A 24,177-nucleotide genomic window follows, 5' to 3' on the forward strand; every position below is an offset into this window, starting at 1 on the left:
TAACAACAACAATTGTTGTTTGTGAACTTCGTTTATCTTCTAACTCCTACCTAGTAATACCAAGTATTAATTAAAGCTGATGAACTTTGGTAAAATAGAAACCTGAACGTTTTTAGTTAAATAAACATTTTCACGACCACAAGACATGACAAATGTTTTCACCACCAATGGAGCATTGCCACTGCTGTATGTTAGGAAATGCATCAGCGGATTTGCACAGAACAAGCTCTTGCAAACATCAATATTAAAATGTCAAGGTAATGTATATCCTTCTAATATTAATCGGGTATCTGTTTTGGTCCCAGCATCCAGGCTAACGCTACTTATTTCTATGAAATATTGGAATAAGATGTGAAAACACAATTGGCAACGTAGAAGGGGCTGAATTTGTCGAAATCAAAATTTTGTGTAACCTGCCTCCACACTGCAATATTGCGTGGGTCCTTCCTTCTGTGACCGAAATCTGTAGTCAGATTTAAGTATATAAAGTTTTGACACAGAGACGGTAGTGTGACCAGCTGAGGTACAGTTGACTTATTTAATAGTAATGCTTGGATCATGAAATACTTGACAAGTGAATGAAATTCAAGTAATAATTCAGCGAGACTATCAATAGTGATCAAAATGAGAGGCGTGTTGTCAATTACCCATTCTCTAATGTTGAAATGTGGAGAAAGTTTTCAAAGTGCATTGCATTTTAAGAACAGCTAACTACAGGTCTTACCTTTAGTTGATTTGTGGATATTAGTTATTATCTTGAGTGGTTATGTACTATAACCTGTTCTATGATGTGCACTGAATCTTTCTACGTTAACACAGAAAGTACACACTGTATGGGGAGCATGGCGGCACTATGGTTCATACTGCTGCCTCACAGCGCCAGGGACCCGGTATTAAATCCAGCCTCGGGTCACTGCCTGTGTGGAGTTTGCACATTTTTTCCGTGTCTGTGTGGGTTTCCTCCAGGTGCTCCAGTTTCCTTCCACAGACAAAGATGTGCAGGTTAATTTGATTAGCCATGCTAAATTGATCCTAATGTCAGAGGATTAGCAGGGTAAATACAGGGCCTGTGTGGGATTGCAGTTGGGGTAGCGTCAATGGGCCAAATGCCCTCCTTTTTTACTGTAGGGATTCTTAAACTCTATAATTCTATATCTACTTCAGTCCCTTTATTTACGCAATTTACTCTTAACTTGTCTTTCCTCTATTTAAACAATAAAGATATATGTTTACTGTGGTGTTAAATGGTGAGGAGAGAATCATCAATCTATTACACAACATGAACAATTTCGCGTCAGTTGTCCATTGCAAACAATATCTGCCATTTATTCGCATTCGCAGCAGTGTTTTGTAAATATCTGCCCATATGACAGGGGAATTAAATTATGCGCCAATATTTAGATACTGATTCTAGCATTTGCCCTTTAGGTGAAAATGGATAAGAATCACTGAAGGGGAAGGCTGTCACAAGGTTGACTCTTTTGAACACTGAAGAAAGTAAAAGCCTTGTAAATAATCCTCCTACAGCCAGCAGTAAAATTACTCCTGGTTTAAACGGTAGCACGGAATTACATCTTTATCATTCGGAAAAAAAAACAGAAAAATGTTGAAATAAAGCAGGGAGCAAGCGCAAATAAGAAATCAACATTAGTTAACAACATTCCGACTGGATTCAATGCCTTACCAATAATGCCAATGGCTGCGAGAAAAGGGTAGTAGATGCATTCTATCTGATATATCACTGAGTATTCCATTATCTATGAGGTAAGGGTAATGGTAGATCTCCAACTGATGAAATATCATTGCGTGGTCGAATGAGCCAATAGTTATATGAGAGAGAATGCCCCGGTGAGACTATTTCAGTGGTTACATAATTTAAAAGGATTTGTTACAGTGATTTAACAAACAGCCTAGGGAGAAAAAACGAAGTTAACGATAATGATGTTGTTTCACAATTATTTTAAAAATAAAATATATGTGCTGGTGGTAACACAGTCATTGCAAGAGGTGTACCATTGAATTAATAGAGACAGGATTAAGAAGCTACTCGATGAAACAACTCTCTATGTTGATATATGAACATTTAGCAGCTCATTGATATTTTGGGCTCCTGAAACAAATTGGAATATTATATTTAACATAATTCTGACATGAGGATATATCATAGTTCCTTTACCATTTCAGGACAAATCTCATGAGATAATTTCACACGATATTCGGAGCATTAGGGCTTCAGTAGATGCAACAATTCAAGAAGAAACAATAAATGTTGCCCAGTCACAGAGGAATACTTGAAGGCTTGGGCTCCTTCCCCACAGAACAGCCACCTGATAGGGTTTAGGAAGAGCACGAATATTTCACCTTTTCGATTTTAACTGAGAATAGCAGTGACCACTCGTCATGCTGTTTTTGGGGAGGAGGTCCATGCACACCACGCTAAACAACTTAACAGAAAAACTTTGACACAAACAGTACGGAAACTAGTTCCAGCTTTCTGAAAATGATTTAACTCATTAAAGTTGGTGAAAGGTTTCAAAATTAGAGTCTGAGCAAGTCAATATCCAGGCTTCGCAAAATTATTTTGGCCAGAGTTTGCCCTGGGATAAGATTTAAGAGTGTGATTGTATCACAAATGGTGACAGAGCTCCAACGCTGTTTCAGGCAGGTGAACTCTTTCATCTAGATCCATTGTTTGCCTTTCAAACTGCCGTATCACTTGTTCAAATATTCCCCTCAGCATGGCATATCACCTTACCAGTCTTAAAGTCAGCCTGTCGTGTTCACCTATTCAAGGTACTCCTTCAACCATTCGTATCACCCACTCACAATATTCCCGACAGCCTATCGCACAATCTTGCCAAGCTGTTCCCTTCACCCAGTCATGTCACTTAACCACAACATCACCTTCAGCCTTCCATACAAAACATCTATTGTACCCATAGCCTGTTGTATCACCTATCCACAATATTCTGTTCAGCTCATCTGCCTGGCAATAAATTTCATTCTATTCAGCAAATGTAACTAGCCTATACCGCCCAGCTAATCATGTATATTCATGAACAATTCCAAACCATTTTATTCCATTAATCGAGCCCATCTGCCCACTGTGTTCCATCAGTCCCTCTAAAAAATTAAATCCATCGTGATAACTTTGACTCATCTATTACAACTACCTGGGTGTTCCTTGAAGTTTAAATGGATCACAAAAGTACCGTTACAAAGATCACAAAGAATCGTGTAAAGAGGACTGTAGACAGGGCTTTAAACTAATTTGGGGGGGGGGGGGGGGGAGGGTGTGAGGGTAGGTGACATTACGGGGTCTAAAGTTAAGGAGAGGGTACAGGTAAGGATAGAGGCCGAGGATGTCCCAATAATAGAGGGAGTAAGGGGCGTGAGTATGGTTGGTGGCGTTCCAGCAAATAAGGTCCAGGTGAAGGCTGGGATGAAGGCGCTTTATCTGAATGCGCGAAGCATTAGGAATAAAGTGGATGAGTTGGTGGCGCAGATCGACACAAATGGATATGATCTGGTGGCCATTACAGAGACGTGGCTGCAAGGTGACAGGGACTGGGAGCTGAATGTCCAGAGGTATCAAGTGTTTAGGAAGGATAGGCGGGAGGGAAAAGTGGGGGGGGGGGGGGGAGGCGTAGCTCTGCTGATTAAGGATAGCATCAGGGTGGTAGCAAGGGATGATATTGGAGCCAAGGAGCAGAACGTGGAATCGTTGTGGGTGGAGATTAGGAACAGCAAAGGGAGGAAGACGCTGGTGGGTGTCGTCTATAGGTCCCCGAATAATGATCTGGAGGTGGGGCGGGCTGTTAACGCGCAAATAAGTGCGGCGTGCAGGAATGGGACGGCCGTAGTTATGGGGGATTTCAATCTGCATATTGATTGGTTGACCCATGTTGGACGCGGTGGGCTCGAGGAAGAGTTCTTGGAATGCTGCCGGGATAGTTTCCTGGAACAGTGTGTGTTGGAGCCGACGAGGGAGCGAGCTATCTTGGATCTGGTGCTATGTAATGAGGCGGGTAGAATTAGGGACCTTGTCGTGAAGGATCCTCTTGGGGAGAGTGATCATTGTATGGTGGAGTTTCTGGTGAAGATGGAGGAGGAGAAAGTGGGTTCCCGGACACGCGTCCTTTCTTTGACCAGAGGGGAGTACGGTAGGATGAGAGAAGAATTGGCGAATGTGGACTGGGGGAGCGCGTTGGAAGGTAGGTCTGCTGAGGAGCAGTGGAGGATCTTTAAGGAGATCTTTCTTGGTGCTCAGCGGAAATTTATTCCGATGGTCAAAAAGGACCGTAGGAGGAGAGGTAATAAGCCGTGGATAACGAAGGAGGTGAAGGAAAGTGTGAAATTAAAAGCGGAGGCCTTTAGAGTAGCTAAGAGTAGTGGGCGAGAAGAGGATTGGGAAAGGTTTAAATGTCAACAAAGATTGACAAAGAAGTTGATAAAGAAGGGTAGGAGAAACTATGAAGCTAGGCTAGCGCTTAATATAAAAAAGGATAGCAAGAGTTTTTATAAATATATAAAAAGGAAGAGGCTGGCTAGGGTGAATGTTGGTCCCTTAGAGGATGAGAAGGGGGACTTAGTGGTAGGGGATGGGGATATGGCAGAGGTCTTGAATAACTTTTTTGTTTCGGTCTTCACGAGGAGGACGTGAATAATTTGCCGGATGTTAGAGATGGAAAGGTGGTAGGACTGGAGGGTCTCGATGACATTACTGTTACTAGAGAGGTAGTGCTCGACCGACTGGAGGGGCTGATTGTGGACAAGTCCCCAGGACCGGATGGAATGCATCCGAGGGTCCTGAAAGAAATGGCGGAGGTGATAGTGGATGCCTTGGTGGTTATTTTCCAGACGTCGCTGGATTCCGGGGAAGTGTCGGAAGATTGGAAAATGGCTAATGTTACGCCGTTGTTTAAGAAGGGTGCCAGGCAAAAGGCGGGGAATTATAGGCCTGTTAGTTTAACGTCTGTTGTAGGTAAAATGTTAGAATCCGTCATCAAGGAGGAAATATCGAGGCATCTTGAGGGGAACTGCTTGATACAGCAGACGCAGCACTGTTTCCTTAAAGGGAAGTCGTGTCTGACAAATTTACTGGAGTTCTATGAGGATGTGTCTAGGGCGGTGGATAGAGGAGAGCCGGTGGATGTGGTCTTTCTGGATTTTCAGAAGGCGTTTGACAAGGTACCTCACAAGAGGTTATTGCAGAAGGTCAGGGGGCATGGAGTTGGGGGTAGGGTGTTAGCGTGGATAGAGGACTGGTTGTCAAATAGGAGGCAGAGAGTGGGGGTCAATGGGTGCTATTCAGATTGGCGGATGGTGACTAGTGGAGTGCCCCAGGGGTCGGTGCTGGGGCCTCAGCTATTTACCATTTATATAGATGATCTGGAGGAGGGAACCGAGTGTAGGATGTCGAAATTTGCTGATGACACCAAAATTGGTGGAAAGGCAAATTGTGCGGAGGGTGGGGAGAGTCTACAGAAGGATCTAGATAGGCTGGGCGAATGGGCCAGGAACTGGCAAATGGAATTTAATGTTGGCAAGTGTGAGGTGGTCCACTTTGGTAGGAATAATGGTAGGAAGGATTATTACTTACGTGGAGAAAAACTGCAGCAGGCGACGGTGCAGAGGGACCTCGGGGTCCTTGTGCATGAGTCGCAAAAACCCAGCTTGCAGGTGCAGCAGGTGGTCAGGAAGGCGAATGGGATGCTGGCCTTCATAGCGAGGGGGATTGAATATAAAAGTAGGGAGGTCTTGCTGCGGCTGTATAGGGCATTGGTGAGGCCGCAGCTGGAGTACTGTGTGCAGTTTTGGGCACCGTACTTACGCAAGGATATTTTGGCCTTGGAGGGAGTGCAGAGGAGGTTTACTAGGCTGATACCGGAGTTGAGGGGGTTCAGCTATGAGGAGAGGCTGAATAAATTAGGCTTGTACTCGTTAGAGTTTAGAAGAATGAGGGGAGATCTCATTGAGACGTATAAGATGATGAATGGGATGGATAGGATAGAGGTGGAGAGACTCTTCCCGCTCAGAAAGGATAGCAGGACTAGGAGGCACAGCCTCAAGATAAAGGGGGGGTGCTTTAGAACAGAGTTGAGGAGGAACTTCTTCACTCAAAGGGTGGTGAATATCTGGAATTCTCTGCCCGTTGAAGTGGTGGAGGCTGCCTCGCTAAATATTTTTAAGTCGCGAGTTGATGGGTTTTTGATAAGAGAGGGGATTAAGGGTTATGGGGAGAGGGCGGGAATGTGGAACTGAGCCACGACAGATCAGCCATGATCTTATTGAATGGCGGGGCCGGCTCGAAGGGCTAGTTGGCCTACTCCTGCTCCTATTTCTTATGTTCTTATGTTCTTATGTTACTTTCAATCAATTTTATCCCACTCCTCAGTGTGCCTTTCAGCACAACATGCCTGATATACACAGAAATGTCTTCTATGCAACTAGTCTGCTGATCCAAAGAAATTCCGCCAGTCATTTTTTGCAGCTTGTTGCAACTTTCCTTTCAGCCGTCCAAGCATGATGTTTACAATATTTTCCTGAAAAGGCAGAATTTGTGTTAACTTCCCCTTGAGCACCTCTTTCAATAATCATCACTGTGGTTCATCGATCACATATTATCAATGTGTCATTGAGCCCATCTCATCTGTAATGCGTTGTAATGACTGAAGCCCGAAATGCCGAAGTATTGAATGTTTGTTCAGGGGCAGTGGGTAGCGCTGTTTACGTAAACATTTAAATTATCCATCCTTGAGAAGTTGGTGGTATTCTGCCTTTTTGAATGTATGCTGTCTGTTTATTTCACAAACACTCTTGGAGCTACTAGGGAGGGAGTTATAGGAATTCTGCCAGGCGACGGTGGTGGAACGGTGGCATACCATCATGTCAGGACATTGTGCGGCTTAGAGGTGAACATGCAGGTTTTCCGATTAACCTGATGCTCTTCTCCTTTTATTTGATAGAGTTCGGGAGTTTTGAAGATGTTTTTCAAGGAGGCTTGATGTGATGCATCCCTCATACACTATACACAGTGCTAGTAATGTGTATCGATGGTTAAAGGAGTGAAGGTGGGTGAGTGTTTAACAAGCGGATCCTTTGTCTTAGATTATATAGAGCTTCTTGAATGTTATTGAAATTGCACTCACCCAGGGAAGGGGAGAAAATGCCACTAGGCTTCTGTGATTGCAGATGATTTGAGGACTCAAGAGCTGATTCGCTGTCCATGAAATTTCTCTATTCTAATCCACCCCACCTCCCCATCATCAGTGTTCCTTCCACCCCATCTAGCCGTTATTTGCATTATTCAGCCTATATTACCTTTCTACCCATTCATTTTTATATCTTATGCCCATTATTCATTTTGTTTCTTTTAGTCGGTTTAGATAAAATAAACATATTTTCCACTGCAGACCATCTGGACCTCAACTAAAAAAAAACTTCTATTCATCACTTCTAGACCTTCTGCATAATATTCCATAAAATGTCTTGCACGTCATCTAGACAGCGACCCTCTGTATTTGCATGAAATTACCTAGCCCACCGACACAATTGTTCCATTCAGGATGTCTAACCTCTTTACTATAGTGTTCCCTTCAAGTCGGGCGAGCACTCACCCTTAATGCTGTCGTCAGCCCAGTTGTTTTCCTGTTCACAGGCTTTCCTTCAGGCCATTTAGTTAACCATTCATAATCTCTTCTTTTATCCGTGTTCAAACGATCAATAGTCATCCATTATGCTTCCATAGCCTAAATATGTGTAGTAATGCCCCAACCTATCCAAATTATGTATCCCCAATATTCCTTTGATCCACTTAGCCAGCAAACTCACTTTTTTGGTCAGTTGATCTATTTCAGTTTTCCATGTATGCTCTTCAGACCTTTCAGTCTACAGTGTTAGTCATGTTACAGCTCATTTATCAATATATTTCCTGCATTCCGTGCAACCCGCATATCTGTTGTGTTCCCATGTAGTTTGATTATCCAAAATGAGTCCGCCTTGATGTCTAACTCAATTAACAATAAGAAGCCCCGCAACACCAGGTTAAAGTCCAATACCTTGTTTATGAACATAATTTCCACTCACCTGATGAAGGGGCAGTGCTAGCAAATAAACCTATTGGACTTAACCTGGTGTTCTGAGACTTACTGTGCTTACCCCAGTCCAACGTCAACATATCCACATCATAACTCAATTAACCAGAGTGATTCACTCAGCCCATTTCACGTAGCTATTTTGAACAAACCACAAAGGTCATCTATCCAACTTAATCACAGCTACAAAACCCATCTAGCCCCGACGCATAATTCCCATTTAGGTTGCTTAGCCCCGTATCCGCAATGGTCTCTCTTGCCTTTCTAGCCCCATAATTTAACCCCATTACCTAAAATTTCCCATTCTTCTGGACCAGGTTTTTCCATATTCCCTGAAGCCATCCTGGCTACCTATCCAAAATGTTCCCTTCTCTGCAGCTATCAACTCTAATTTCAAATTTTTTTTCTCTAATAATGACAGATTAAGAAAAATAAAATTGCCTTCTCGACCAAATATTAAATTAAAAACTTGCATGCCTTCTCAGATGAACACGACCGACTGCACATACTATTTTACAAGGTTGGGGAACGTCTCCATGGTGTAAGTACAAATATTCATTGTTCAAGATAAACCTCACTAACACGGGTGAACTGTTATTTCTTTTTGATTGCTCTTTGTGAATAACTGCAGTGCAAAAAGTTGCCGCCTTCTTTCCCAGTATTTCTCGTGATGATATTACTATGAAGTGTTTTGGGATTCCTAATGGATGATAGGAGATACTTTCAAAATTAAGAACTTAAGAAATAGGAGCAGGAGTAGGCCATCTAGCCCTTCGAGCCTGCCCCGCCATTCAATAAGATCATGGCTGATCTGTCGCTGCTCAGTTCCACTTTCCCGCTTTCTCCCCATAACCCTTAAACCCCTCGCTTATCAAAAACATCAAAAACAAAAAAAATTCGCAGCTCATTGTTCAATATTGTACAACAAAGGGAGGTGACAGATACGCTGTTTCTAAGAAGATGGAATTTTTTCTTCCTCTTTTCAGAAGAAGGTGAAACATGTACAGAGATTTGCCAATGTGGTGCATTTTGGCAGATTGGTCAAACGGGGCAAAGAAAGGCGAACCAATCACGGCAGTGAAATGCGTTGCCATTCTTAATCGGGTTGGAAAATAAAATATCCAATTCCATGCATAATGTACCCTTCCACCTCAGGAAACCTCTGAATGATTCTTGCGGAGCATCCCAGAACACGTCCCACGATTTATTTTGTTGTCCTGCATGCTGCTCGGACCTGGAACCGTGAGGGACCTGGAATCAGATACGGTGCGCAACTGAGGGAAAGGAAAAGGTGAAGAAATAGGGCGACGATGCGGAGGAGAATTAGGAAGAGGGTGATAAAAGTAGCAGGGGTAAACGGAAGAGGGCTATTCACAAGTACATATCTTTTCTGGCTGTTTTAACACATGATGTGGGTATGCCGGCGTTGGACTGGCGTAAACACAGTAAAAAGTCTGACAACACCAGGTTTTAGTCCAACCTATTTATTTGATAATATACTCACAAGCTTTCGAGGGGTTACCCTCTCCGTCAGGTGAAAGGAGAGTTCTGGCCTCAGACAGAGCATATAAAGCACAGACAGTTTAGAGATTACTGATTAGAATGCGAATCTTTACACCTAACCTGCTGTTCAAGACCTGAAGTGGCCGACAATGTGAGTGGAAGGAGCACTGATCACAGTTTAAAGAGATGTGTATTGTCTCCAGACAGTACAGTAAGTGAGGTTTTGCAAACCCAGGCAAGTCACGGGGGTTACAGATAGTGCGACATGAACCCAAGATCCCTGTTGAGACCGTCCTCATGTGTGCGGAACTTGGCTATCAGTCTCTGTTCAGCGACTCTGCGCTGTCGTGTGTCATGAAGGCCGCCTTGGAGAATGCTTACCCGAAGGTCAGAGGCTGAATGCCCGTGACCACTGAAGCAGGTTAGGTGTAAAGATTCGCATTCTAATCAGTAATCTCTAAACTGTCTGTGCTTTATATGCTCTGTCTGAGGCCAGAACTCTCCTTTCACCTGACGAAGAGGGTGTCCCTCGAAAGCTTGTGAGTATATTATCAAATAAATAGGTTGGACTAGAACCTGGTGTTGTCACGCTTTTTACTGTGTTTTAACACAATCTGCCAATCCAGAGACTGCAACCACAATGAAAAATTCAAATTTTGTGGCAAATCTTTAAGACTGTGTTGTGTGGAGTATCAACGCGTTCTCTTGGCAATAATGTTCATAAAATCATAGACTCATTACAGTGCAGAAGGAGTCCATTCTGTCCACCAAGTCTGTTGGGACATCAATCCCATCCAGGAATTATCCCTGCAACCCAATATATTTACCCTGCAATTCCCATTCACATTAATGGTCGATTTTTCATGGCCAAGCCACCTAACCCGCACATCTTTGGAATGTGGCAGGAAGCTGGAACAGCCGGAGGAAACCCACGTAGGGACTATGAGGCAGCAGCCCTAACCACTTTGCCACCGGGCTGCTTGCTATGCAGCTACGTCCTTGGTGGCGCACTGAGTGTATTGGCAGCCTCTGTCTTAAAAAAAAACATGCTGAAAACGCCGGGCACCAATACCCGAGCTATTGTGTGAAAAAACAACGAGCCCATTTCCTAATATTTAGTGAAACATTCACTTCATTTGTAGTTCAGACTCGCCTCCCGCAGTCAGTATCAGTACCTACAGCATAAACAATATTCTCCTTTAACAGGAAGTAGATGGGTGAAAATTAGCATTTCAAGTGATCTTTGCCTCTTCAGGCCTTGGACCATCTGCACAACAATTTTCCTCATATTTCTTACTGGACTGCTCTGTTTGGTTGGTCAAATCAACAGGCACTAATTATCGAAGACTATTTGATTTGGATCTATGTACAATACATGGTAAAACCAATGAAAAGCAATGTGTAGGTTGCCTGAATAATTAGTGGTGAATTTGATTGTGTTTACTTGGATCAACAATGGATCTGCAAAATAACACAACGTTTGGTTCATTCTGGATTCCTTCTAGAGGACGGAAGAAAATATTGATGTACCATAGTCTAGGTCTCAACTATAAGTAGAAGGAACGGTGGTTTTATGATTTAGCGAGGCATCTTGAGGGGAACTGCTTGATAGATCAGACGCAGCACGGTTTCCTTAAAGGGAAGTCGTGTCTGACAAATTTACTGGAGTTCTATGAGGATGTGTCTAGGGCGGTGGATAGAGGAAGCCGGTGGATGTGGTCTTTCTGGATTTTCAGAAGGCGTTTGACAAGGTACCTCACAAGAGGTTATTACAGAAGGTCAGGGGGCATGGAGTTGGGGGTAGGGTGTTAGCGTGGATAGAGGACTGGTTGTCAAATAGGAGGCAGAGAGTGGGGGTCAATGGGTGCTATTCGGATTGGCGGATGGTGACTAGTGGAGTGCCCCAGGGGTCGGTGCTGGGGCCTCAGCTTTTTACCATTTATATAGATGATCTGGAGGAGGGAACCGAGTGTAGGGTGTCGAAATTTGCTGATGACACCAAAATTGGTGGAAAGGCAAATTGTGCGGAGGGTGTGGAGAGTCTACAGAAGGATCTAGATAGGCTGGGCGAATGGGCCAGGAAATGGCAAATGGAATTTAATGTTGGCAAGTGCGAGGTGGTCCACTTTGGTACGAATAATGGTAGGAAGGATTATTACTTACGTGGAGAAAAACTGCAGCAGGCGACGGTGCAGAGGGACCTCGGGGTCCTTGTGCATGAGTCGCAAAAACCCAGCTTGCAGGTGCAGCAGGTGGTCAGGAAGGCGAATGGGATGCTGGCCTGCATAGCGAGGGGGATTGAATATAAAAGTAGGGAGGTCTTGCTGCAGCTGTATAGGGCATTCGTGAGGCCGCAACTGGAGTACTGTGTGCAGTTTTGGGCGCCGTACTTACGCAAGGATATTTTAGCCTTGGAGGGAGTGTAGAGGAGGTTTACTAGGCTGATACCGGAGTTGAGGGGGTTGAGCTATGAGGAGAGGCTGAATAAATTAGGCTTGTACTCGTTAGAGTTTAGAAGAATGAGGGGAGATCTCATTGAGACGTATAAGATGATGAATGGGATGGATAGGATAGAGGTGTAGAGACTCTTCCCGCTCAGAAAGGACAGTAGGACTAGGGGGCATAGCCTCAAGATAAAGGGGGGGGGGCGTTTAGAACGGAGTTGAGGAGGAACTTCTTCACTCAAAGGGTGGTGAATCTCTGGAATTCTCTGCCCGTTGAAGTGGTGGAGGCTGCCTCCCTAAATATTTTTAAGACGCGGGTTGATGGGTTTTTTTATGAGAGAGGGGATTAAGGGTTATGGGGAGAGGGCAGGAATGTGGAACTGAGCCACGGCAGATCAGCCATGATCTTATTGAATGGCGAGGCAGGCTCGAAGGGCTAGTTGGCCTACTCATGCTCCTATTTCTTATGGTCTTATGATTTAAAACAAGTAAAAAACGCAAGATGTGGTTGGTGCTGCCCATCCCTAATTGCCGTTGAGAAGATAGTGGTGAGCTGCCTTCTTGAACCACCGTGCTTTCTAATCGCATTCTAATCAGTAATCTCTAAACTGTCTGTGCTTTATATGCTCTGTCTGAGGCCAGAACTCTCCATTCACCTGACGAAGAGGGTGTCCCTCGAAAGCTTGTGAGTATATTATCAAATAAATAGGTTGGACTAAAGCCTGGTGTTGTCAGACTTTTTACTGTGTTTTAACACAATCTGCCAATCCAGAGACTGCAACCACAATGAAAAATTCAAATTTTGTGGCAAATCTTTAAGACTGTGTTGTGTGGAGTATCAACGCGTTCTCTTGGCAATAATGTTCATAAAATCATAGACTCATTACAGTGCAGAAGGAGTCCATTCTGTCCACCAAGTCTGTTGGGACATCAATCCCATCCAGGAATTATCCATGCAACCCAATATATTTACCCTGCAATTCCCATTCACATTAATGGTCGATTTTTCATGGCCAATCCACCTAACCCGCACATCTTTGGAATGTGGCAGGAAACTGGAACAGCCGGAGGAAACCCACGTAGGGACTATGAGGCAGCAGCCCTAACCACTTTGCCACCGGGCTGCTTGCTATGCAGCTACGTCCTTGGTGGCACACTGAGTGTATTGGCAGCCTCTGTCTTAAAAAAAAAACATGCTGAAAGGAATCCTAGTTCTTTCTAGAGAGATGGCTTTTGTGAACATTCAATGGCTCTTTCTGTAAACGCCGGGCACCAATACCCGAGCTATTGTGTGAAAAAACAACGAGCACATTTCCTAATATTTAGTGAAACATTCACTTCATTTGTAGTTCAGACTCGCCTCCCGCAGTCAGTATCAGTACCTACAGCACAAGCAATATTCTCCTTTAACAGGAAGTAGCTGGGTGAAAATTAGCATTTCAAGTGATCTTTGCCTCTTCAGGCCTTGGACCATCTGCACAACAATTTTCCTCATATTTCTTACTGGACTGCTCTGTTTGGTTGGTCAAATCAACAGGCACTAATTATCGAAGACTATTTGATTTGGATCTATGTACAATACATGGTAAAACCAATGAAAAGCAATGTGTAGGTTGCCTGAATAATTAGTGGTGAATTTGATTGTGTTGCCTTGGATCAACAATGGATCTGCAAAATATCACAATGTTTGGTTCATTCTGGATTCCTTCTAGAGGACGGAAGAAAATATTGATGTACCATAGTCTAGGTCTCAACTATAAGTAGAAGGAACGGTGGTTTTATGATTTAGCGAGGCATCTTGAGGGGAACTGCTTGATAGAGCAGACGCAGCACGGTTTCCTTAAAGGGAAGTCGTGTCTGACAAATTTACTGGAGTTCTATGAGGATGTGTCTAGGGCGGTGGATAGAGGAGAGCCGGTGGATGTGGTCTTTCCGGATTTTCAGAAGGCGTTTGACAAGGTACCTCACAAGAGGTTATTACAGAAGGTCAGGGGGCATGGAGTTGGGGGTAGGGTGTTAGCGTGGATAGAGGACTGGTTGTCAAATAGGAGGCAGAGAGTGGGGGTCAATGGGTGCTATTCGGATTGGCGGATGGTGACTAGTGGAGTGCCCCAGGGGTCGGTGCTGGAGCCTCAGCTTTTTACCATTTACATAGATGATCTGGAGGAGGGAACCGAGTGCAGGGTGTCGAAATTTGCTGATGACACCAAAATTGGTGGAAAGGCAAATTGTGCGGAGGGTGTGGAGAGTCTACATAAGGATCTAGATAGGCTGGGCGAATGGGCCAGGAAATGGCAAATGGAATTTAATGTTGGCAAGTGCGAGGTGGTCCACTTTGGTACGAATAATGGTAGGAAGGATTATTACTTACGTGGAGAAAAACTGCAGCAGGCGACGGTGCAGAGGGACCTCGGGGTCCTTGTGCATGAGTCGCAAAAACCCAGCTTGCAGGTGCAGCAGGTGGTCAGGAAGGCGAATGGGATGCTGGCCTTCATGGCGAGGGGGATTGAATATAAAAGTAGGGAGGTCTTGCTGCGGCTGTATAGGGCATTGGTGAGGCCGCAGCTGGAGTACTGTGCGCAGTTTTGGGCGCCGTACTTACGCAAGGATATTTTAGCCTTGGAGGGAGTGCAGAGGAGGTTTAACATAGAACATAGAACATAGAACATAGAACACTACAGCACAAACAGGCCCTTCGGCCCACAAGTTGAGCCGATCACATCATCACCTACCAACCTACAGACCTATCTATAACCCTCAATCTCATTAAACCCCATATACTCATCCAGGAGTCTTTTAAAAGACCCCAGCGAGTTCGCCTCCACCACCACTGACGGCAGCCGATTCCATTCACTCACCACCCTCTGAGTGAAAAACTTACCCCTAACATCACTTCTGAACCTCCCTCCCCGCACATTAAATCTGTGTCCTCTCGTAGCGACCATTTCAACCCGGGGAAATAGCCTCTGAGAGTCCACCCTATCTATTCCTCTCAACATTTTGTAAACTTCGATCAGGTCGCCTCTCAACCTTCGTCTCTCCAGGGAAAAGAGTCCCAGCTCCCTCAACCTAACTTCATAAGGCATGCCTCCCAGTCCAGGCAACATCCTTGTAAATCTCCTCTGTACCCTTTCAATAGCTTCTACATCTTTCCTATAGTGAGGCGACCAGAACTGCGCACAGTACTCTAAATGAGGCCTGACAAGGGACTTATAAAGTTCCAGCATTACCTCCCGACTCCTAAACTCAATCCCTCGATTAATGAAGGCCAGTACACCATACGCCTTCTTGACCACCTCCTCCACCTGCGAGGCCGATTTAAGAGTCCTGTGGACCCGGACCCCAAGATCCTTCTGCTCCTCAACACTACTCAGACTTCTGCCCTTGATAGTGTACTCGTTCATCCCGTTGGTTCTGCCAAAATGGACGACTACACATTTATCCGCGTTGAAGTCCATCTGCCACTTCTCCGCCCAGTCCTGCATCCTATCTATGTCCTGCTGCAACTTTTGCCATCCTTCCAGATCATCCACAACACCACCGACCTTCGTGTCATCAGCGAACTTACTTACCCATCCCTCCACTTCCTCATCCAGGTCATTTATGAAAATGACAAACAACAAGGGTCCCAGAACAGATCCTTGAGGCACTCCGCTGGTGACTGACCTCCATTCAGAAAAAGCCCCATCCACAACCACTCTCTGCCTTCTGCAGGCAAGCCAGTTCTGGATCCACAAGGCCAAAGGCCCTTGGATCCCATGCCCTCTCACCTTCTCAAGAAGTCTTGCATGGGGGACCTTATCAAACGCCTTGCTGAAGTCCATGTACACTACGTCCACGGCACTTCCTTCGTCAATGTGTTCAGTCACATTATCAGTCACATTTACTAGGCTGATACCGGAGTTGAGGGGGCTGAGCTATGAGGAGAGGCTGAATAAATTAGGCTTGTACTCGTTAGAGTTTAGAAGAATGAGGGGAGATCTCATTGAGACGTATAAGATGATGAATGGGATGGATTGGGTAGAGGTGTAGAGACTCTTCCCGCTCAGAAAGGACAGTAGGACTAGGGGGCATAGCCTCAAGATAAAGGGGGGGCCGTTTAGAACGGAGTTGAGGAGGGACTTCTTCACTCAAAGGGTGGTGAATCTCTGGAATTCTCTGCCCGTTGAAGTGGTGGAGGCTGCCTCGCTAAATATTTTTAAGACGCGGGTTGATGGGTTTTTGATGAGAGAGGGGATTAAGGGTTATGGGGAGAGGGCGGGAATGTGGAACTGAGCCACGGCAGATCAGCCATGATCTTATTGAATGGCGGGGCAGGCTCGAAGGGCTAGTTGGCCTACTCCTGCTCCTATTTCTTATGTTCTTATGATTTAAAACAAGTAAAAAAACGCAAGATGTGGTTGGTGCTGCCCATCCCTAATTGCCGTTGAGAAGATAGTGGTGAGCTGCCTTCTTGAACCACCGTGCTTTTAGGGAGGGAGTTCCAAGATTATGCACCAACGACGGTGAAAGAATGATATACTTCCAAGTCTGGATGGTATGTGATTTTATGGGAAATGTTAGTTTCCTGACGCAACTACTTTGAGACGGTAGTCGTTGTGGGTCTCGAAGTTGATAGCAAAAGAAAAATATTCTAATTTGGTTGATCAAATGAACCCCAATACTGATTGACATAACTGATGAAGAAGGTGATATGATTCGTGACATGGAAGTTGCATTTTTGACCTTCTGAGAATGGGGTGGAAATCATTCTGTCATGCCAATTGTCCCTGTCAGAAAGGCATGCGAGTCAACCCTGAGTGCTGTATGGTGAAGTAGGGAAAGAGTTAATGTATTTTGTACCTAGAATATGTCACAAACATCACCTTTTCTCGTGACTGATCTTCTCAAGCTTATATTGCTCAAGGCATTAATGTAAGTTATTTGTTCATCTATTACACGCTTTAACTCTCATTTTTTTTATAAAGACAGCTGGTTTACTGTGACTGTTATTTTGTAGACTTTGCAAATCTTACCTATTTGTGTTAGTTGGACATCGTTACATAGATGGTAGTTTACGATACCAGCTTATGACAGCTGCTGATGGCAGATCACGATACCGGCTTTTAACAGGAAGAGTCCTGCTGGGACATCCGCAATCGCACAGGTAACTTCAAAGACAGGGATGCCGGTACAGCTGCAGAAAGGTTTTGAATCGTGATCATGTGTCATGATTGCAGCTACCAGCTGGATTGTGAATCATGATTAAACCTGGGGCTGTACCACGACCAAGGAAGGAAGACCCAGCGTTCTGGCCAGAATTGGAAACTTGGAATGGTGATTGGCACTCAAACTCATGATGTATAAATGCCCACTTGTGTTTGTGTTCTAGGAGAAGCCAGGTAGTCGTACATCTCGCAAAATTCTGGAATACACCCCAGAGTTTTGAAACAAAAAACACCATATTTTGAATCACTAACAGTCTTCGAGGTATTATTTTACCTACAACAATGGGTTAGGATCAACATAAGTAATTAGCCTCTACTGAAGACCCAATACCCAGCTAATACGAATAATCACAAAATTCGATTGACCAATGTGCCATGGATGACATGAAACATGAACTTTGAAGTCATTCAGTTTGCCTTTTTATAGTTCGACAAAGGAAGATAAACATAGGCAGTCAAAACTGTGGTCTCAGTTCATCGTAATGTGAAGCAGCTGCATGTAAAATTGGCTTTCGTAACTGTATTAATCAAGCACCTTTAATACCACACATTATTCTCTCTAATTTCACCTTGAAATAAATCATGAACAGAATTGGAACTGGACAACCATTCCTTGCACAAGTACTGTCAGATAATCGGAGGATAGATTAAGTTGTTTGGAATTTAGGGAAGCACTAATGCTGGATGGTAGACATTGGTAGTTGGTAGATAAGTCAAGATTCGTGTCAGATGAGTTTCACTGGATGGAACTCCGTGTCCATATGGTTAGAAATTATTTTCACTACTGGGTCCTTGACTGAAATCTTAAATAGGCAATATTCTAGATCAGGTCAAGAAATTTTCTTGATGCCCTCTGATGTTTTCTTTGAAGCTCGGATGCATTATGATCAATAGCCAGCAGTAGTTTCCTGTCATTCGTTCAGAATAGTGCAAGGTGTCTATCAAGCAACTTCAGGCTCTGGTCCTCAAAATCTTACTGATATGTCAGAAAGAAACTGAACCAATCTGTGCAGCTGAGCTCCGCCTCCTCCTGTCGTTTGTGTGCAGACATCTGCGGATCAGATAGGCCTGTTCAGTCACATGAAGAATCATGGCAGAAAGACGCGAGTAGCCTAATAGACACAAATAGGCGTCAATCTTGAAATCGGGGGATATCTGACGATGCAATTACTGTGCCAGGAATGAGGTCATTTTACATTTTTTTTTTGAGTTTAGTGGATGCCTGGCAAGTTATCCCACAATCAGGTTGGTGACAATAAACATAGATTCCCCTAAAACAACATAAAATTTCAAGGACAGTCACGGGACACTCTGAAATAGTGTCACCTCCAGTAATGATTCAGTAGGATGCTAAAGTCATTTCAGTGGCTCTACTAATGATAATGGAAGATTAACAACAATGACAACTTAATAATATAGTTGTTACAATTCTGGTTGGAGTAAACACGGTGTGCAGGATAATCGCCAGTAATAAAGACAGCGAGTTTCAAAAAAAAAATCGCAATACACAAAAAAAGTTATGGAATCACAGAATTTTAGAATATCTGCAGTGCAGAAAAAGGTCGTGTGGCCCATCAAGTCTCCAACGATAACAATACCCCCCAAGCCGTATCCCCGCAACCCCACCTATTTTGTATGACAATCTCCTTGACATTAAGGAGCAATTTAGAAACTAGAAGCTAGAGCCTGCTCCGATGTTCATTTTGATCATGGCTGATCATCGAATTCAAAATCCTGATCACGTCTTCCCATATCCCTTAATCCATTTAACCCCTACAGTTATATCTAATTTCTTCCTGAAATCAGACAACGTTTTGGCCTCAGCTACGTTCTGTGGTAGTGAATGCCGCACATTCACCTCCCTCAGGGTGAAGACATTTTTCCTCACCTCAGTTCCTCACCTTATCCTCAAATTATGACCCCTTGTTCTGGACTCCCTCTTTCTGAATAATTCCTGTCTAATCCTCTTAGAGTATTAAACATTTCTATTAGACCCCCCTCACTTTTCTCAACTGCAGTGAATGTAAACGTAACCGATTCAGTCGCTCCTCATATGAAACACTTGCCATGCCAGGAATCAGCCTAGAAAAGTTTGGCTGTACTCCCTCTAAAGTAAGGACACATCCCTCCTACAGACAGGGACACCAAACTGCACATAATATTCCAGGTGTAGCCTCACTAATGTTCTATACGATTTTGGCAGTGCATCCTTATCCCAATACTCAAATCCTCTCGCTATGGAGGCCAATATATCATTTGTCTTCTTTTCTATTTGATGTACCCGCGTGCTTACTTTCAGCGACTGATACACAAGGACAACAAGGTCTCGCTCAGGATCCAAATCTCTCAATTTACACCCATTGTCGTAATAATCTGACTTCCTTTTATTTCAAAGTGGATAACCCCGCATTTATCACACTTTGCCCACGATCATCGTCAACACCAATGTCCCAAAAGGTTAAGTTCTCAGTCCCCTGTTATAATCCTTATACATCCATGACTGTGTGGCTAAATTCACCTCCAAATCGATTTTTAATTTTGCTGATGACACCACTGTATTGGGTCGAATCACAAATAATGAAAGGCAAGGTATTGGAATGAGGTAGATAATCTGGTGAATTGGTGCTGCGATAATAATCTCTCACTCAATGTCAACAAAGGAAAGAGATTGTCAACGACTTCAAGAAGTGTAGAGCAGATGATGCCGCTGTCTACGTCAACGAGGGCGAAGGAGAGAGGATTGAGCACTTCAAATGTTTAGGTGTCAAGATCACCAACAAACTGTCTGACACTACTTAAGAAAGGCCACTATCGTGTCTACTTTCTCAGAAGACAAAAGGCATTTCAGCTACGACTCTCACCAGCTGTTACAGAATGCACCATAGAAAATATCCTTTCTGGTTGTATCACAGCTTGATATGGCTCGTGCTCTGCCCGAGACCACAAGAAACTACGAAATGTCATGAAAGTAGCCCAATCCATCACGCAAACCAGCCTCCCATCCATTGACTCTGTCTACATTTCCGCTGCCTCAGCAAAGCAGCCAACGTAATTAAGGGCTCCACATACTCCAGACATTCTCTCTTCCATCTTCTTCCATTGGAAAAAAAAGATACAAAAGATTACGTAACATCTGACTCAAGAACAGCTTCTTCCCTGTTGCTATCGGATATTTGAATGGACCTACCTTGCATTAAGTTGATCGTTCTCTGCACACTAGCTATTACTGTAACACTACATTCTGCATTCTCTTGTTTCCTTCTCTGTGAGCAGTATGATTTGTCTGCATAATCCACAAGAAACAAGACCTTTCATTGTACGAAAATGCAAGTGACAATAATAAATCAATTCAAATCAAATCAAATTTATCCACATTAAACTGCATCTGCCATGCAGATACAAACACACCCAGCCTGTCCAAGTCACGCTGAAGCACCTCTGCAGATTCATCACAGCTCAGCCGCCCATCCAACTTGGTGTCATTTTCAACTTGGGAGAGACTACATTCAGCTCTCTCTTCCAGATCTTTAATATATAAAGTTAATCAGTTGAAGTCCTAGCACAGATCCCTACAGAACTCCACTAATCAATGGCTGCCAATTAGGAAAGGATCACGTTCTGTCAGCAGTTCGCTTCACACCTGCTAAGCAGCTTTCTGTCCATCTCAACACATGACCTGCAATTCCATGTGTTTAACATTTACATAGTAGTCTGTTATACGCTACCTGGTCGACAGCCTTCTGAAAGTCTAAATTGACCACAATCCACTCGTTCTTTTCGATCAACTGTACTAGTTACATCCTGAAAAAAACCCAAAAGATTCCTGAAGCATGATTTTCCCTCTGTAAACCCATGCTGACTTTGTCTGCCAATGCTACTGCCTTTCAAATGCTGAGTTATGAAATCTTGAGAATGGATTCTAACTACTTCCCCAGCACCGACGTTAGCCTTACAGCCTATAATTCCCTGTTATTCTACATTTTTTTTTGAATAGTGGGTTTATATTAGCCACTTTCCAGTCTGTAGGAACAAGTCCAGAACCCAAAGAATTTTGGAAAATATCCCCAATGGATCTACTGTTTCGAGGGCCACTTCCTTAAGTACTTTGTGATGAAGATTATCAGGACCTGGAGATCAGTTCACCTACAATCCCATCACTATCTCTAAAAACATGTTTATTTAGCATGGCCAATGAACCTGACCCACATATCTTTGTCATCCTCTGCACAACTCAAATTCCCAAAGTTTCTGCGTCATCTGCAAACCTGAAAACATTATATTTGACACCCAAATTCATATCACTGATATAAATTGTGAATAGCCCAGGCCCCAGAACTGATCTTACAGTTCCCCACTAATCACAGGTCGCTAAACTGAGAATGACCTGTTCAATCTCACTACGTTTTCTGTCCCCCACCAATTCTCAGTTGATTCCTGTTAATTACCTCATATTTTCTTTACGAACCTCTTGTGTGAATCCTTACCGAAAAACACCTGTAAATCAAAATAACCACATCCAATGGTTTTTACTTATCTATTCAGGTAGTTGTATCCTTCAGAAATACAGCAAATTTTGTCGCACACAATTTTGCATGCATAAATCCATTTTGACTGCCCAGTTCTACCATTATATTTGAAGTGTTCAATTTTCAGGTTCTTTATTACAGATTCCAGCGTTTTTCCATGTACTAATGTTAGGTTGTAACTTCATTTCCTCGTCAAGTTTTTTTAACAAACGGGTTACATTTTTAACTGAAAATCTGTAGAAACTATTTCACAAGGTACACAATTGTACAATATCCCCACCGATATGTCAAAAAAAAACAATTAATTCAACAATACAGGAGGTAAATCATTAGCTCCAGGCATTTATCAACGTTCAGTCTCGTTTATTTCTCCAGTACTTATGTTAATTTCTTTCCGTTCTTGGATTTCGCGAGGCAAATTGTTCTCTAGTGTTTCTGGGAGAATTTTGTCCCTGTCGCGATAGAGACAGATCAGAGAGTATCCATTTATTTTCTTTGACATTCGACAGCAGGGGAGTTCGAGCTGTAAGTGATATTTCATCACTGGCCTTAATGATGCGTTGAAAAGATTTAATGTCACTTGCTTAAACTTATGATCTATGGGCATGTTTATAAAACACCCCTTAAGTTTTTGTTTGTTACAGAATTATCCATTTGCAGATGAACTTTTTTTTCGCATGGAATATGGAACCTTAGTGTTGGATGTTGAGATCCACCACTCAGTTATTTTTCTTTGAGAATTTGTTCCAATTCTTTGACATTCCTGGCAAATTAATGAGATGATTGATTTAAAAAAAAAACTTATTAACAATTTATTTGCACTTTTTCAACTAATCTCAGAATTTGTATCCATTTAGATTTCACCACATTCTTGAACTCCTCTCTGAATTTTCTCTGAGTCGCTGCATAAATACATGGATTTTGAAAGCAACTCAGCAACTTAAGGAAAGCTCCGGTTTCAGTTGCGATATATGCAGGGTCTGTGCGGTCGGCTCGGTAATAGACACTGTTTGTCAGTCTGGTAGTTACTAAACTCACGGCATATGTCAACCAGAGCAATATAAAAGTAACCGATATTGTGAACAATAAAATGATAGACTTCCTTCTGTTCTCCGTCTCTGAATCGCTGTGGTTCTCACTCCTGTGACCCCGGAGTCCAGCACGGATTCTATTGGCTACGAAAATACGCCGGATGGTTAAAACATTAAACATGAAAATTAGAGTAAAAGGAAGCCAAACGACCCAGGCGCTGTAAAGCCAAAGGAATGCCGCACCCGGTGATGAAGAAAAGAAAGTCACACTTGATCGGCAGCCCCATTGCATCTTATTAATTATCTGCTCAGGTTCATATGCAAACAAAACTGGAAGGTCTCTTAACAAGATCAGGACTCAGGCGGTTGTTACTACCGCTATTGCAAATCTTTTAGTGCAGTACTTTGTTTTAAACTTCTGGCAACAGAGTGCCACAAATCGGTCAAATGTGAAGGAGACGGTGAACCAAACAGAGCAATCAAGATTGACAGCAGTCATGTAAAGAATGATCCTGCACACAGGAGTGTGGGACAAGAATGATAGTGGGAAGTGATAAATGAAAATATAATATAACATTACATTGATGATAACGGTCATTAGATCTGATGTCGCCATAGCCAGCATATAAATAGAGAGGCATTTGGAAAGGCCGCAGTTACCCCGAGAAAGGATCATAATTGTCATTAGGTTCGCTGCAAGACAGAACGAGATAAGGTAATAGTTCAGTGTCTGATTGAAATAGACATGGAGATGGCCACTGAAACTGGTTGAATTCATTCCGTGGGATTATCAAAACAGGAGCCTAAACAGTGATTTACAACAACAAAAAAACAATCTGCAGATCTTAATCTCCACCAAATGGTAAGACCGTCTGAAAATGCAGTTAAATATTATATAGGACCTTGAATGAACTGCATCACCACACGTAAGTTTTCCAGATGAAGCAAAAGACTGCAAGAGTGCAAACAAATTGTTCATGAGATTGTTCAGGCAACTATCAATAACGAACATCGATAAACAGATTTTTTTTATCCAACAAGTGATACAAATAAAGAAACAGGTTACAGTGATTAACAATAAACAATACAATGGCTCACCAGGAAGACCAACAGTTGCGAGAATAGGGTAGTAAATCTCTTTCACCAACAGAATGGCTGGTTTCCTCATTTTCTGTGAGAGTGGATGAATTCTGGAGTAGCTGAAAGACTCTGACTGTACAATGGTGAAGCAATGGAAGAGAATCTATATTTATGCACGCCTCAACCCTCCCAGGAGTTGAACAGCTTTAATCATCACTGAAATTAGTTGCAATCATTTATCAAATATACTTGTTCAAAGCACCAATTAAATTTCCCCTTCTTTCTTCAGC

The 24,177-nt window shown here is 43.2% G+C and overlaps 1 pseudogene; it reads right to left on the bottom strand.

Annotated features, from left to right (window-relative positions):
* Positions 1-22,580: 22,580 nt before the first annotated feature.
* Positions 22,581-23,975, bottom strand: LOC145351396 (putative G-protein coupled receptor 139; annotated as a pseudogene).
* Positions 23,976-24,177: the final 202 nt, after the last annotated feature.

The sequence above is a fragment of the Carcharhinus amblyrhynchos genome, chromosome 13, assembly GCF_965287045.1.
Source record: "Carcharhinus amblyrhynchos chromosome 13, sCarAmb.v2.hapA, whole genome shotgun sequence".
Taxonomy (NCBI): Eukaryota; Metazoa; Chordata; class Chondrichthyes; order Carcharhiniformes; family Carcharhinidae; genus Carcharhinus; species Carcharhinus amblyrhynchos.